Source organism: Cavia porcellus, unplaced genomic scaffold (assembly GCF_034190915.1).
Source record: "Cavia porcellus strain 051 isolate PalLab524CR breed Dunkin Hartley unplaced genomic scaffold, mCavPor4.1 scaffold_38, whole genome shotgun sequence".
Lineage (NCBI taxonomy): Eukaryota > Metazoa > Chordata > Mammalia > Rodentia > Caviidae > Cavia > Cavia porcellus.
In genome coordinates, this window is record NW_026947521.1 from 9,123,641 (window position 1) to 9,138,126 (window position 14,486).

A 14,486-nucleotide genomic window follows, 5' to 3' on the forward strand; every position below is an offset into this window, starting at 1 on the left:
ACAGTGGATAATTTTTGAAGATTAAAAGCAATAACTGTTCAAGCTAACTGAATGTAGCCAATAAAGCTGTTACTTGAACTGCCTTTCTTCCTCTTATTGGGGATGTTCCTAGGGACCGAAGCCAGTGCTTTGGCCATTCCAGGTCAATGATTTACCATGGAGCTATACCTCCAGCCTTAGTTTTTGTGTTTTTCATGCTTGTATGAATATGCGCTGATGGCATGTGCTCCACATGCTGAGCTGGCCTGCTTTCTATGTGGATTCCTCATCATGAGGAGGGTTGCCAAAAGTGACATCATGCTGAACTTCAGAGCACGAACTGCACCACCTTGTTCTGTTGGGTCCAGACAGAACCTTTGAGAATGGAGGCAGACACTGGCGAGTGCTGTGCTTCTCAAAGTGCCTCAGGTCTTTCATTCTTACCTGGAGATGGGAAGTAAGATGAGGGAGTAATGAAAGCTATAGGTGAGTCAAAATGCTCCTCTTCCTTTGAGTGCAAGTCATGTTAAGTTAGTAAAACATGACCGATTTTATCATTATTATTATTGGTCCTCACTCCTTCAGTACTAGGGACTCAGTGGTCTTGTGCGTGCTGTGCACACCTGTTTACCACTGAGTCCAACCCCAGCCCTGACTTTGTATGAATAGGTTCTCTGTCACGGGAAATCAGAGGCTTTTGGTTCTTTGTGTTGTTTTGTTTTTTTCCCAAAGTTTACATGACGTAAAATTTTGTCTTTCACTTGTCACATTCTGAGAGGCTCAGTGAGTTAGTGGTTTCATTTGTATGTTTTCATTATTCCATGTAAGATAGTGCTCCCTGGCAGCTGGTTGCAACCTCCCCGGTGCTGGCTTTTAAGCTTTTCAGACTGGACCAGCTTGTAAAGGCTTGAGCTCTGAAGTGGTTCTTTCCATGGGAAGTAAGATAGCAGATGAACTTGAGCCCTGTTTGCATCACACATATGTCAGAGAAACCAGGGAGAACTAAGGGAGCTCCTTAGCATCTTCCCTAGGAGAGGAATAGCAAGAGTAAGTGCACAGACTTCTCCTGAGCTCTTCTCCACTGAGAGCTGGAAATCATTGCAATGGTGCTTGTTTCAGGTGTGCTTCCCATATTTTGCCATGCTGCAAATTAGAATGCCCTTTACAGCTTCCTTGAGCTAAAGTATTTCCTCTTCAAACTCTACAGTTCCAACTGAATGCTACAGCAGCTGCCTTGTGTCTTAAGAAAATAAGTGTATCTTTTATGATCGTTCCTAGTGCCACTACTCTAGGAAAGTCATGCTCTTTGTTTGCCATGTCAGCTTATGCCAGCGATACTGCTAATGGTACCATTTCTGTCAATATAATACCTTCAGGTAGGATGTGATTGTGCACAGCACTATTGCTCATTTAGCTATCAAATGTAGGTAAATTCTCTTCTTCCCTGCATTTCTTAAATAAAAAATAGGAAGTGAGATTTCTTAATGCATTGCATATCAATAGCATAATTAATACTGATTGTAGAATGGGCTACAGATGTAGCCCAAAAGACTATTTTGTGTCAAAACATCAGAGTTATACTTTAATAGTTTATATTTTTGTTAATTCAAAATATATTTTACCTTTTTCTTTAATAGCACCTGCTATTTCTGAAGATGAATCTCTAACCAGGTAAGAATTTACAGGTTTTTAAATATCATACAGTGACTATTTAGTGAGTGCAGAAAAAGAAAATAATCTTTTTTAGTGTTCTGTTCCAGGCCAGACAAAGTACCTGTACTGTTTTAATCCAGTTTTATTAATTTGGCTGCTGTTATGAATGGGGGTTATTTAAATGGTCCATGGTCTCATAATTAAGAAGTAACTGACCCATGTGTTGACTGTTAGCCTGCCTGGCTCCCAGATGCCTTCCATTGCCCTCTGCAGTGCTGGGATCCAAATGCAGGTCATTTAAGATCAATGTAGAAAGTCACCATAAGGGACATGTCAAGTCTGCTTAGTTTTCCTGAGAAGTTGGTGAGTTTATTCTAAAGATAATGATTGAATTGATAGCCAGTTTCTTGTTTTTACCACTATAGAACTTAGGGGAGATGTGGTAGTTAAGACTATCTTTATGTAAATCATCTTATTTATGTTGAGGGTTTATTGCAATGACATTTTTAATGCATGTGTCTATTCACCAATTTCCCAGTTTGGTTTTCCTTTCAGGCTATTACTATTGCCTAGTTCTATGATTTTTTTTCCTCTTAAGTAAAATATTTTCTTGACTTTTTAAAAAATTTTTCTTCTACTTGGTATTTTTTTTTATTTCTGCTGCCTTAGTATTTTTTTTTTTTAGTACCAGAAATCAAATCTCACGACTGCATGCTTGCAAGGCAAGTGCTTATGCTGCTTAGTATTTCTTATTGTTCCTTAAGCAGAGTAAAAAATAAGTAGACTTTCAGGTTCTAAGGAATCTAAGAGACCAATAAAAATACCTTCTATTGCCTCAACCTGCTTAACATTCTAGCCACATGGTTGTATCATAGAGAATTTGAAGCACAATGATATTAAAGTGACTTATCTGAATATAGTTCATGGTAAAAATGAAATTGAAATCAGGTTCTATCGTTGCTGAGACTAATACACTTCCTCATGTCTCCTTCTGTGAGAGTTTCCATAGCAGAAGAGAGGAGCAGGTCTAGCATGCCCAGTGGGAGAGCATGACAGTAGAATTCATGAGGGAAGGCAAGTTTGAAGAGCAGCGTCGAATTGGGCAAGACTTGGGTATTAGAAATCAGAAAGTTGAGGTTTGTCACAAGTTTAATAAAGATAATACAGAAATTGAAGCCCAAATTAGTGAGCTTTGTTTCAAAAGGCATATTAAAAGTGAAGGTTTAAAGATACCTGAAAAGATTGTTGCCCTTTTGTTCAGTTGGAGAAACTGAGAAACTTGAAGATTGGTGTTGGATTGCTTAGGGTAATGTGAGCCATTGGGAAGTCTCTAGAGCAGGGAGGAATGTCCCATGGCCACCTTCCTTCTCAGTTCATGTAGGGTGGCTCAGGCCCCAAAGTCCACTGGGAACCATAAGTTGCTGAACTTCATGGGCCTGTGACCCAGGACAGATGTCTCTCACCTCCACCTCTTTACTCCATTGGCTGATGTGCTTCCTGTAGATGGAAGGTAGGCCTGGAAGTCAGACGTGCCCATTTGATTATCAGTACCTTGCTTCTGCTGAGGGTAGGTGATTGTGACACAAATAGCTTTCTTTTCAGGAACAGCTACTGTTGCTTACTTGAGTTCATCCTTGTTGCAGGAATCTATGCCTTCATAGACTGAAAAGTTTAGGTGAAGACTCTTGTGGAGCCCTCCATTGAGCAGCCCAGGAGTAGGAGCCCTTTCAGAAGGACTTTAGATTAGACTTAGGATAACAGAGGAGCAGCTACCAGGGCTGATTTTCCAGCTAGATCCTGCTTGAATGTCAGTGTGTCTGTGAAAGTTTCACCAATTTATGTGTAGGTGAAAAAAGCAAAGCCATACAGGAAAAATAATTGGATTTTATAATTTTTAATAGTTTAATTTCCCTGGGAAGAGATTTATCAACTCACATACACATTTTTTTCTTTGATTTCCATACTTTTAACCTTCAGATATTTTTATAGTTCAATGTCCTGTTTTTATGGTAAAGGGAAGAAACAGAGTTGTCTTACTGTAAGGGGCTTTGATAGTAGAAAAAGACTGCCATTCCAGAGTTACTTAGCATCATACTGACTTTCACTAACTTTTGCATTAATGGGGGAAATTGCTCAACCCCAGTGTTTTAAAGGAGGAAAGATTTATTTTGACTCAGTTCAGGCTCCAAGGAAGAAATTCCTTAGCAGGGAGACAAGGTAGAGGAAAGCTCCTGCAGGCAGGAGCAGTGAGAGGGCTGAAGAACCAGGGGTGAGAATTCACCCATCCAGGTCAGGACCCAGTGGTCTGCCTCAGAGCAGACCCAACCTGCTAAGGGCACAGTGAGCTACTGAACTTGCAGATGGATGAGGGCATGCTGAGTATAGGGTCCCCATGGTCCAAACACCTTCCCACTAAAGGGGACACTTTAAACCAAAACCATCACAACCAGATTAGTCATTGAAACAGAGACAGACCAGGGAAAGGGGACGGTGAATCTTTTCACCTTGAGGTTACCAGGCATTTTTGAGTCCAGGTAACAACTTTTGTTGGCCATTGATTGCATTTTCACTTCAGCCTTCAGAGGAGGCAATTTGTAAAGAGAAATGACTTTTAGACTGTGCTGGTCTCTTGGCTGTCACGCTTTGGGAGTGAAAGTGAGACTATGCTGAGTGTTTCGTAGATTGGAATAAGTGAAGACAGAAGGAAACATCTAAAATATTTCAAAACTACAAGTCAAATTTTAGTTGTGTCAACCACGAACCATCATTTGATACACAGATAGCCAAGCTTTCACCAGTTTTTAAAGAATGAAACTCACCCACTGCTATTGTGTGTTTTTGCTCCCCAGCTCTTCCAGCAAACACAGTCTTGTTAATTTCTGGCCTAAATCAGATGACACTGACTTTCTTCTGGATAACAAGGTAAGTCTCTTTCGTAATGTTAGTTTTCTTCCTCTTAGTTTTGCATTGTATTGCACTTAGTCTTCAAATTTAACAGTGGTGTAGCTACCCTGAATTTATATGGAACATTGATCCGCGAAGTTCATTTTAGAGAACTATGCCTAGTCAAAAAGAATTTCCACCCCTTTGGTAAATAACTGGTACATACTTTGACGTATTTGTGACTGAAAAAACTAATGGGTTAGAAAACATACAGTGACAGGAAAATTGTGTCTGTCAAACCTTTGCCATGATGGCGGAAATACAAAATTTGGTCAAGGATCATTTGGATAAGTGGACCTTGCCATGGCTTGAAAATCTTACTACCAAGATCTTCATAGCACTCATACCTATATAAATATTTTATGATCTTATTAGTCCTTTCAATAATCAGGGAACTTTGGTGCCTTCATTTGAGCAACTTAGAGATAAAACATTTTTTCCTTTAAGTATATTTTATTTTACTGTCATACAGTTTTTATGAGAGCTTTTCTGTTGCCTTTATTGGTTCTGTTGTTGGACTAAAATAATATTGGAAACTGTGACAGCTTAGAAATTTAAAATGTTTCATCAAAGTTATCTGTATCTGTGTCTTCAAACTTTAGAAGTGCAGGATTTTCATTGTTGCTATTTTATTTCTTTTGTTCCTGGGAGTTGATCACAGGGCCTGTGCAAGAAGGTCTACCCCTGGTCCTCATTTTTTTAATTAATTGAATTTGTTTTTTAATCAGGACTGGAATTTGGGATCTTTAGCTTCACCTTCAGTGCTGGGTTGAATGTGCTACTACACCTGCCTGCACCTTGTTTTCTAAGTGATTCCTCCATTAAGAGGATAACATTTTTAAAATTTTTCATCTTTTTGAAGAATACTTGTTGTGGTCAAAATAATGACCAGTCCTAGAGCTAGATGGTCTAAAAAAGCAAGTGGTAATGATTAAGTAATTGTAAGCATTATAGTTTTTAAAATATACAGTTGAAGTGTCCAAATCTTTCTGACATTTCAAGTTTCAGAAGTTTTTGTACTTCCAAATATTCATTTAAAACTCCCGCAGTACTGTGAGTTTCTGGAGATTAGAAAGATGTTGTGTGAATTCTGAAGACCTGCAGTGCGGTGTTTTGTATTAAGAGGCATTTTAATACCATTTGAATGTTAATGAATGGATTTCTACCTAGTAGAATTTTTCAAGTAATGTATGCATGATTTATGTAATAAATAAGTACATTGAGTTTCTAAAAATATGCCCTAAAGTGTATATTTCCTTACTGTGCTTAGGATATATAATTTCAGGTTATGTTTAATGTTATGTCAAATAAGGAAACAAATCAGAGGAATGAATAGGTATGATACACACAGTACATTGTAGTATCCTTTAACTCTGAACATAGGTTAGAATGTCATCTTAAAATTTATTAATCTTTTCTTTTAGCCAGCTCCATGTTTACTAGGTGCATCTTTTCAAAGTGTAATTTTTCTATAGAATCCTGATTAGCAGTTGTTTCTCTGAATGAAAAACTCATGGAACATACTGTGTTTTCTTCTCTCTCTACTATAAATGCTTCAGTTCTCAGGTAGTGGTAAATAGCATGCAACCTTTCTTCCATTTGTAACTGTCATTGCATATGGTATAAATAGAAAATTAGAAGTATTGGGATATGCCATTTATTGGGAGAATAGGAATTTTTAAATAAGGTTTTACATTTCTCCCTCATGTTATAGTAGTATGCAAAAATACCTTATTCTGTAAATATATCACCATTTCCCTTCTATAATTTACAATATGTTTCCCTTTTTGAGAATGGACCTGGTTATACTTATCAGTTGGGCTTCTAACTCCTGGCTTCAGGAACCATCGTACCTCAGCTGCCCTATTAGCACAGGACACAGGTGCACATCAGCAGGCCTCCATTTCATTAAATCCTGGAAGATTTTTCTTTGAACAGGAATCTTTGGCAAAATCTTCAATGGATATTTTAGTGTTAAATCTTATGATTAAATTTTAAAATCATATTTATGTAGTGTCCCAGAAGTCAGCATTTACATATATCAATAAAAGTTTATGCTCATTTCCTGAAAAAAAGTTAGTGTATATCATTGAAAAATGGCATCTCCTTGATTTCATTTGAGGAATTTCAGAACCATGGATAGCATAGTTAGCATTACTACCTCAGTTTGCTGTATTCTACAAATACTTCACCTTTTGAACTGATATGATTTCCTGAGTGAGGTCATCTTCTCCCCTCCTCCTACAATGTGTCTGCAGTCCCAGGCCTCCAGCTTGATGTCTTTCTGCAGGCCTTGACTGTGACCTTTCCGCGATGATATTGGATGGCTCCAGACCTCTGAAGCTGAGAATTCCTGGCCCCAGCCACTCTTCTGATGACTATCGAGTCTTTCTTACTCTTTACATTCTGAGAACTGTTTTTCATTTCTAGACTCATTTTCTCACCCATCATGTAGACATTATATTCTTTTATGCTCTGCTGCCCATTAAACTCTGGCATTGATCTTACACTGCTGCCAAGAATCTGCAGATTCCCTTTTCACAAAGGGAAAGTTCCCATTCCAGCCTGAGATGAGTCTTGTGTGGTTCCCCTTGCTGCTCCTTTTTATCTGTTTGTGCCCTTCTGGAAACTATTCTAGTTGTATCATCTTCCTTGGGCAGCCCTCTTTTGCTGCATTGTTTCATGCCTCATCCTTTTGTTTCTGGTGTCCCTTTTTGAATTCTGAGGTATTTCATTTGTTCTTTAAATGAAATGGTATTCTTGAATTCGGAGGTGTTGCCTATCACTTGTAATTATTTTTGAAATAAGTATTGGTTGAGGTTTAAATGTAAATGTGATAATTTGACTTCCCTAGACAGCCTTCCTGTGTGCTTTCTCTCCCTTTCAAAAGAAATGGCCTTTCCTGAGCTTCCCAGATAGAACTGATTGTACTTGATTTGGATGTGTATCTTTGTACCTCATTTGTAGAATAAATGAAACACATTTCACTGTTTTCATTTGTGTTCATGTATCTGCATCTACTTCCATGCAGAGCAGAATGTGCTTTCTGTTTTCAGCTTTTCCCAGAGTAGTCACTGTGATTTGATAAATTTTTTCCCGCGATTGTTTCCATTATGCTGAGTGGGTCACTGGGCAATTGCATGCTTTGTAATGCTATTTTTGTTTTTGTTCTGCCTTTTTTTTGTTAGAAAGAAGCAGAAAGGCCAAAAATTATATGGCTGGAAAACGGTAAGTTTGTTCTTGTAAAAACACAAGAAGAGCAAACAGCCAAAAATGTGACTAATGTGGATGAAGAGAAGAAAACTCCTCAAACTGGTAAGTTAGTGACTAGCTATGAAAATCGTTCTTGTTCATATGCTATTATTTTCAAATGTGTGTAGATCCAAAACATAATATCCATTTCTTTTAAAATTTTATTGTCTTATTTTTCTTCCACCAACATATTTCTGAACCTGTTTCTGAAATTCTTTTCACATTGACTTGTATCTTAGTGAAATATTCATGAATGCAGATGGATTTGCATACATGAGTAAAATTTATTGTAGTGAATATAACTAATGTGTCTGTGACTACATTTTATAGATACTGTGTTGCCACTGGAAGCACAGACAGATGATGAATCTCCTTGGGATTCTGAGGTATTGCCTGTAATTATTTTTGAAATAAATATTGGTTGAGGTTGAAATATAATGGGAAAATTTGACTATACTTTCTCACCTGTTCATATACCTGTAAGAAATTTTTCCTTACAGTTTTTAACCACAGTTCCTAATTTCCTGTGTAGCTTAGCTGTTTAGTATGATTATGTCTCAAAGAGTTAATGCCACTGGGTTCATAGATGAATGCAATTGCCCTGTGCTGAATCCTTTGTACTGCAGGTGAAGGAATAAATGAATGGAGTCTGAGCACACCTTTGCTACCTGTGTAAGATTCATTTAAGGAAGCCAGTGCAGTTAAAAACTAGGAGCAACATGTCATAAGCAATCAGCTTGGATTCTGAAACTAAGCTGAGCAAAAACTGAGGAATTCTTCCCAGTCAGTCTATGGCCAATGGGTGAAAATTCTGCTGAGATTCAGACAAAATGTTTGGATCATAATTTTTACAGTTTTTTACTTGACAGAGTAATAAATGATAATTGCAATAGTTAATATGTTTGGGTTTCCTGGTGTCGATCTGAACGTAGTAATTCAATAGAATCAAGGACTCAAGATGTAAATACATGGTGTTATACTCACAGTTTGGTGTTATATTATTTGAAAAAACAGAAACCAATTTTGAAAGTGGAATGCAGTGAGTCTCTTTATGGCAGCCATGCTTGTACTGATAAAAATGTAAATAATGACAAATTGTGTTAGAGTGAACATTTTGATTTTTTGTTTGTTCTGTTTTGTTTTTCGGTTACTGGGGTTCAAACTCACAACCTTGTGCTTGCCAGAGAGGCACTTCAGCCACTGAGCTAAATCCCTGGCCCTAGAGTGAGCATTTTGGGAAAGGGCTAATGTCTTTGTTCCATGCAGCTCCTGCATTGTGGTACCAGGATGGTGGTTGAAGTCACAAGATGTGTTAGTATTCTGTCTGTTAGTAACTGCTAAATCTTGGAAACATAATTTAATGAATTTGGCTTTTGGTGACCTTATTATACCATGAAGATGGCACATGATCTACTACTTATGTGATGCTTTCTATATGTCATAGGAAATTTGTGATAAAAATTATAAAAATACTTTGAAAGTATAAAAGGTTTTACCTGAATAAATATTGAAGATTTTTTCCTAAACATGAGATCAGCAAAATAATAATGTGAAGAAAAGAGTAAGAAAGATGAGAGGGGCATGTAGATTGCTGGTTTGTAAATGGTAAAACTCTTAGTAAAACTGTTGATGGAGACAGCATATAGGAAGAGAGTGGCTTGGTGCTTGAGGCTTCCCTGATGAGATTTTAAATGTGAACTTGAATAAATCTCTGTTTTAGAGTACCACTGTGTACCAAGTAGTGAGATACTGAATATCTTAGGTGAAGACTTATGTTATCATGATAGAGCAGTCAAATGAACAAGAAGCACTTTTTATTTCATTAATTTGAATCCATCCTGTGGCCTTCCCATGGCACTACACCACCAGCCATATTAGACTTGAGACAGGGTCTTTCTATGTAACCACATTCCCAAGACTGGGCTTGAACTGGTGCTTGTCATGCCTTACCCTTCCAGAAGTTTGGAATTACAGGTGTGCACCACTAGCCCTGCAAATGTTAAAGAATTTTCGAGGGGGGTTTCAGTACAGATGGGAATGAGAGTGAACTGCTGCTAATATAAGAGTGAACAGGAGCCAGCACAGTAAAGTCCAGGAGGACACTGTGGGCAGGACCATGAGCCCTGTCTGTCCATCACTGCAGCACCCTACAGTGACCAGGAAGCAGGAAGTGCAGTTACTTCCTCACAGTTATTTACAGTTTTGTAACAGATAGAAAAGAAAATGTGTAAGTCGGTATGTTGTAAATTGGGGGCACTTTGTAAAAAAAGTTTTTATGTTGCAGTCTTTTTTCATACTTTTTCAAAGTTTTTCTTAATTGGGAAAGAGTTGTATATAACATCTCATATTCATGTGCTATTTCTTGAATATAACATGAAGTTATCAGTATATTTTTATTTTCAAACATTTTTCTATCAGTAAAAATATTATCTCAGAATTGCTTTTCTTTCAAGTCCTTGTTTACACAAGTGAAGTAGTGCCTGCAATGATGTTTTTACTCAGCATGGCTCTCTGAAGTTTCTTACTGGCCGAGTATCTTAACAGTGACATGACTTCTGTGAATAGAATGCTTAATGCTGAATAATAACAAGTATATTTATAAGAATTTGTTTATTCAGGGAAGGGAAAGTGATATTAGGGTATAAAGGGAACCAAGGTAATCAAGAAATGATAACTCATGTAGCAGTTCCCCAAAACAAGTGTAATTGTTACATATCACAAACATGCACTCATAAAAATGGCTTCATGTAAATCTGTATGTTTCAATGTTACATTCATTGGAGAGTGCAGCGTACCGTTGACTCTTGTGAAGCTAGGATGAAATAGGTTTGTCAGACAGAATTTTGTCTCTGAATCCTTCCTGTAGCATTCCATGCCTGCTTTACAAAGTCAGCACCCATATGGAGACAGCAGCTGGGCTTGTCATAAGGTTCATATGGGAGACATTTTGGTTCTCAGTATATGCTTCCCATTATTAAACCTGCTTGCCTTAAGATGGTAAAAATCAGATAGTTTCTTTGGAAATGAGTAAGAAATGCTTCTGTAACTCATTACTGCTATATGAATTTTCACAGAGTATCTCTGAGAATCTTCCACAGCAGCCTGTCGATCCTTTTCCTGGGGATGCAGATGATGGAGGAAAACATGCAGGAAATACACAAACAAAAGGTAGGAAATATGTGTAATTTATTTAGAGAAGTTATTTGATAGTTATTTAGCTAAAAGTAGAGCATTGCTGGATTATAATAGTCAAAAAACTACCCATGAGTTGGATAGTAAGAAAAAAGAAGTAAATCAGTAGTAAGTTTTATATACTTTGAAGTTTAAGTAATAGGTTAATTTGAGGGTCACTGAGGGAGCTACCTTGTTAGCACCATTTCAAGGCATTCTAATGTCTGAGGGAAGTTAGAAAATTAATAGGAAAGAAAGGAGTGAAGAATGCGAAAGCAATAATACAGGGAGTAAACAAAGAAAACAAAGTATGGAGTGTGGAAAAATGAAGTAATTCTTTTTTTTTTTTTTTTTTGGTCTTTTTCCTTTTTTATTGGTACCAGGGATCGAACTCACGACTGCCTGCTTGCAAGGCAGGCACTTATGCCACTGAGCTAAATCCCCAGCCCCTGAAATGAAGTAATTCTTAAGAGAAGGAAGATCAAGGTAGCAGAAGTGTAGAAATTGTATCAATTGAGCATTGAGTAGCAAAACTTGATAGAGAAGTAGAGCAGAAGTTTTTCACTTTCCCTGTCTTCTTACCACTGGAAAGGCATCAAGGACTGAAGTACTAGATTATGCAGAGCTCTTCTTTATTCACTACAGATCAGAATAAACAAGCAAGGTCAGCTATATGCGTAGTTTCACTGGTACCTTGGTTCATGCACTTACTTCTCCCACAATGCTGGTTGCAGAATTCCATTTACAGTTTTACCACTTAAAAAGAGTTGCTGTTTCATCATGTAGTGTATCCAGAATGAGACAGTAAAAAAATAGAAAGAAAGGAATGCTTTTTGAGATCAGCAAAGTCATAGTCTCAGTAAAAAGTCCATAAGAAAGTGGTTGACATTCGTGCATTTTCAATTTGGGTGACATGATGAGGAGGAAGTCAGCACCACTTTCCAAAACGGGAAAGAAGGGAAGGGAAGAGGATTTGAAAGAGACTCAGGGAAGGGAAGAGGATTTGGAAGAGAATGTGTGTGCCAGATCTTTTGTGAAGAAATGAAGCCCCTGTTGGGGAACATGTTACACCACATATTTGATTCACAAGGACTGAGGAAGTGTATTGGTAGTAAGTTCTCTGGAAAGGCTGACACCGCTCATCCTCAGACCACTGGAGGTGGCCCAATATCAAGTTTCCTGTAGAGAAATCTGGAGAAGAACCATAAGTTGAGAACTAGATCAAGACATAACAGGGTCAAGGGGGAGCATAAATCTTTTTTTCTTAATTTTATTTTAAACAGAGTAAAATTAAGCATAAAAAAAGATAACAAAACAAAACATAAGAAAGCAGTGTAAGAGACACATTTCAAAGCAAGACATCAGTAGATCTTCACTACCTGTTATACTTTCTCTTGTTTTCTTCCAAATACTTGTCCATATCTTCACATACAGTGAATTTATACAAAACAACATAGTATAAAACTGATCCAAACAGGATGGTGAAGGCATTTTACGTCTTCAAGACCAGACAATAAGGAAATCGACAATGGCTGTCATAGTGTTCCTCATTCTCTTCAAAATCACTGTCCATTCCTTCATGCATTTTGAAATTAAACAAAACAGACTAAAATCCCTTGGAATAAAGAATAATAATTTGCTGGATTTCACATCATGATGCTACAGAATCAGAACTGGGTCCCTTAGTGTCTCTTTTTCTTCAAAGTAGTTGTTCATTTTATTGTGCATTATATAATCAGTTCTCATAAACTGTTTAGAAGTTCTACACATGCACGAGTCTCTATATGGATAGCTATCCTTTCTGTATTGGAGGGAAAAACAAAACAAGACAAAACAAAAACTCCTAGAAAAACACAAAATGAAAAAGTCATATAAAACCATGACACAAGGTGACCTACAATGGTTACTATGATGTCTCTTGTTATCTTCAATAGAATTGTCTATATCATCAGGCATAGTATAATTGAACATAGCAGTATATAACAATATTAATAAAAACAAAACATTGGAGACATTATAAGACTTCAAAAGCAGGTAATAATCAAACCAGAGTGGGTATCCTAGTAAATCCTGTCATCTTCAGTGTAGTTGTCTATACTCTCAGACTTGATACTATCAAATCATAACAGATTTGAATAAGATCAGTCAAGACGAGACAGTGATCTGACAAACCAGATTCAAATAAGATCAGTCATAATAAGACAGTATAAGTAATACAGGGCTTCAGATTAATTTAATAGGAAATTAAGGATGGTTACTGTGGTATATCCTGCTATTTTTGGAGTAGCTGTCTGGCCATTAAGTCTACTACAGGTAGACTGGCTGGAATAAAATATAACCAAACTAAACAAAATGATAAGAACAATGTGGATTTTAAATCGTGGTACACTATTAACAATGTCCTCTGCCTTCCTTTTTAGACAATTCCTTCCCTTTTACTTTCACTTTCATGGGTTACATTGTACATTTTGGTTCCCACTAACTCCCTTTAGTTTGTAGGTTAGGGATGCAAGCTGTTATTTACCCAAGTGGTTCTGAAACTTTTTACCCCTGGGCTTGATCTTAAGTTGGTTTCCTGCACGTACAAAAGCCTCAAGACTTTTGCTTCATTATAGCTTCTTCTCCACTGCACAAGTGTCATGTCTTTCCAAGCTATCTTCAGGTGCTGGACGAGCTGCCCCTATTTCTCTCTGGTTCCCTGTCACATAGAGCATTGTTTTTTCATATTTGACTTTTGGTCCATAAACCCTCTTTCACGTTAATTATATTTCCCACACAGAGGAAATTTTCGATGGGCCCTATCTCCTGATCTACTCTGCCTGTGTTTCTTTTTGTTAGTGTATCAAGGCCATCTATGTTAGAGATTATAGCCAACCTTCTCTGCCTCATTTCTGTTATGCTATTTTTCTGCTATTGGTTGTCTACTTTTCTCCTTCATTCCATTGTCTGCCCCATTCATTGAGGCCTCTCTGCCACTGTTCCTGAAATCCTGGGTTTTTTTTCTCCCTCTCTAGAATGTCCTTCAGTATTTTTTGTAGGGTTGGGTTGGTGGTCACGAACTCCCCCAGTTCCTCTTTGTCATGGAAGCATCTTGTTTCTCCATTAATTTTGAGAGACAGTTTTTCAGGGTATGTCAGTCTGGATTGGAGGTTATTTTCTTTCAAGGCTTGGAATAATTCACTTCAAGTTCTTCTTGATTTGATGGTTTGTGTCAAGAAGTCTGTCATGAGTTTGATGGGTTTTCCTTTAGAGGTGATCTATTTCTTTTCTCTGACAGCTTTCAATATTCTGTTCTTGGGATGAATTTCTGGGATCTTGATTATTATATGTCTGGGTGGTAGCTCAGTTTTGTTTTAGGTGGCTGGAGTTCTGTATGCCTCAAATAGCTGAATATCATCTCCTTTTCCTATGCCTGGGAAGTTTTTCTTAATTATTTCTGTGAATAGCCTTTGTATCTGCTTTGTGTTTACTCCTGCTTCTTCACTCAT

At 37.4% G+C, this 14,486-nt stretch overlaps 1 protein-coding gene across 1 annotated transcript in view; it reads left to right on the forward strand.

The window, feature by feature from the left end:
• The first annotated feature begins 1,528 nt into the window (after positions 1-1,528).
• LOC134474779 (uncharacterized) overlaps positions 1,529-14,486 on the forward strand; it is a 75,886-nt gene continuing 62,928 nt past the window's right edge. The window contains exons 1-5 of the mRNA XM_063243428.1: positions 1,529-1,650; positions 4,482-4,554; positions 7,764-7,890; positions 8,158-8,213; positions 10,902-10,995. The gene's annotated coding sequence lies outside the window, so the exon portion shown is untranslated. The remainder of the gene's footprint in view (positions 1,651-4,481; positions 4,555-7,763; positions 7,891-8,157; positions 8,214-10,901; positions 10,996-14,486) is intronic.